Source organism: Dasypus novemcinctus, chromosome 23 (genome assembly GCF_030445035.2).
Source record: "Dasypus novemcinctus isolate mDasNov1 chromosome 23, mDasNov1.1.hap2, whole genome shotgun sequence".
NCBI lineage: Eukaryota > Metazoa > Chordata > Mammalia > Cingulata > Dasypodidae > Dasypus > Dasypus novemcinctus.
The window spans coordinates 33875942-33878705 of NC_080695.1; the positions used below are offsets into that span (position 1 = coordinate 33875942).

At 39.0% G+C, this 2764-nt stretch overlaps 1 non-coding gene across 1 annotated transcript; it reads left to right on the forward strand.

Annotated features, from left to right (window-relative positions):
• Positions 1-572: 572 nt before the first annotated feature.
• LOC111759845 (U6 spliceosomal RNA) lies at positions 573-675 on the forward strand. The gene has a single exon (XR_002793709.1). It is a non-coding gene; the product is annotated as a U6 spliceosomal RNA (small nuclear RNA).
• The last annotated feature ends 2089 nt before the right edge of the window (positions 676-2764 follow it).

The following is a 2764-nucleotide window of genomic DNA, read 5'->3' on the forward strand; positions in this document are numbered from 1 at the left end:
TTAAAAAGACTGAAATTATACAAAACATTTACATTAATCATAAAGGAAAGAAGCTAGAAATCAATAAAAGAAAAAAGGAAAAATGTTAAATACATGGAGATTAAATAATGCACTTAGTGGGTCAAAGAGGAAATTGGAAGAGAATTCAGCAAATATCCTTAACTAAAATGGGAAAATAACATATCAAAACCTATGGGGCACCACAAAGGCAGTGCTGAGAGGGAAATTTATAGCCCTCAATGCTTACATTAAAAAAGAGGAATGAGCTAAAATTGAAAATCTAACGGCACACCTGGAAGAATTAGTAAGAGAAGAGCAAACTAATCCAAAACCAAGCCAAAGGAAAGAAATACCAAAGATCAAGCAGAAACAAATGAAATTGAGAAAAAAAAAAAAAACCATTGAGAGACTCAACACCACCACAAGTTGGTTCCTTGAGAAGATCAATAAAATTGACAAACTTTAGCTAGACTGACAGAAAAAGAAAGAAGACACAAATAAAATTAGAAATGAGAGGGGGATATTACCACTGACACCAGAGAAACAAAAAAGGTCATCAAGAAGTTTCTATGGTGCTCGCTTCGGCAGCACATATACTAAAATTGGAACGATACAGAGAAGATTAGCATGGCCCCTGCGCAAGGATGACACGCAAATTCGTGAAGCATTCCTTTAAAAAGAAAAAAAGAGGTTGCTATGAACAACTTTGGCATATGGCCAAAAAAATTAGACAATGTAGATGAGATTGACAAATTCCTAGAAACACACAGACCATCTACACTGACCCGAGAAGAAATAAAAGACCTCAACAAATCAATAACAAGTGAAGATTGAAACAGCCATTAAAAAATTCCCTGTATGTGACTTTACTGTGACCTAAAACTTCTTTGAAGACATAATTTTTTTTTAAAAAAAAAAGGTAAGAAACTGAGGAAGAAGTGGAAGAAATTGCCACTGTACCTACAGGATAATACTTATTACAGTGATGAAAGGTACAATGTCAAAAAATTTTTTAATAATATTTTTCATTTTTTAACACCACAATTTTTACATTTTTATTTTAGTTTTTCTAAATTATTATGCTTTTTATTTCTTATGCTTAAACCTATTATTACTACCTCATTTTCATATTAATTGAAGCTGGCAACATATTAAGCTTCATTTTTGAAGCAGTTTTGGATCACAGAGGGGTTCAACTATGGCAGGGGATGAGCATTGTTGTGGGGTATCACTGATGGGGAATGCATTGGAGGGAGTTTGCCTGGGCATGGATATAGGGTATATAGACATGTTTGGATGTTTGTTAGGTATTAACACAGTGGGTAGAGATTCACACAGCAATGGAGAGAGTGCTGGGTTTCCATCCTGGGGAGCTCTGCTGTATCCCCCAGTGGAATAGCAACAATGCCCTAAGTGCAGGGGCAATGACCAGTGAAGAAGAACTGTCCAATTATGGGCCCTTGATTATACTTATGAGCCTTTTGTGCTTGAGATTTCAATTTGGCCTAGTATTGCAGTGTGCTTAGGAGTTACCTCCTGGGACCCCCATGTTGCTCAAATGTGGCCACTCTCTAAGCCAAACTCAGCATTGCCTTCCCCCAGTGTGGGACATGACTCTCAGGGATGAGCCTTCTTTGCACAGAGGAATTACTTCCAAGCACCAGCTGGTGATCAAATTGTAAAAAGACCTTGAATAAAAGGGGGAAATGGTAAAGACAAATGAGTTTACATGTCTAAGAGACTTCAAAATGAGTTAGGAAGTCATCAGAGGGACCATGCTTATGCATGTCTCAGTGGGATCTCATAGACAGTCAAAGTAGATACTACCCCAAGTAGTTGTACTCCTGAGGGCTATGGAGACATCCAGGTCCTACGGTCATGGCAGATGGCTCTGGAGTTTGGTGCCTTGCCAGTAGGTCCTACTTGGAATTTGTACTCCTGAGTGTGACAGAGTTGGACTTAGATGTGACTTCACACATCTCTTCTGTCCCTTTTATTGAACTGGGTTGGTGCTGGGTTTGGTGTATATCCAGGAGACTTGAATCTCTAGTCTGTCTGTGTACAAACTGGGCTCTGAACCTCAGTGGAATTGCAAGACCTACTCTCCAGTTCATTGGATTACCCAGGTCACCTCCTACAAAGGAGGTGAGGATGGACAACCACCACACCAAGGAATAAAGAGAGTTTACAACTGCAAGCAGGAGAGTCTCATCAATCAGCCATGTGGGGTTGAAGCCCCCCCTCAATTAAGAGGTGGAGTGGGCATCACCATCCCAGAGTCCTCAGGATTGGGGAATAAAATATGGACCAGAGTGGACTTACTGGTGTTCTACTACAGAATTATTATGACTTTAGCAACGGAGGAAGTTGTATCATTGATGTGGAGACGGTGGCCATGGGAGTTACTGAGGGCAGGGAGAGGGAAGAAGAGGTGTGATAATATGGGGGCATTTTCAAAACTTGGAGTTGTCCCGAATATTGTAGGGACAGATGCAGGATATTATATATCCTGCCATAACCCATTGAATGGACTGTGAGAGAGTGTAAATAACAATGGAAAGTACAATCCATGCTGTGTAGCAATGCTCCAAAATGTATTTATCAAATGCAATCAATAAACCATACTAATGAAAGAAGTTGTAGATGTGTGAAAAATGGGGAGTGTGGGGGTGAGCCATAAGGGAATCTCCTATATTTTTAATGTAACATTTTTTGTGATCTATGTATCTTTTTAAAATAAATAAAAAAGTATTTTTAAAAAACT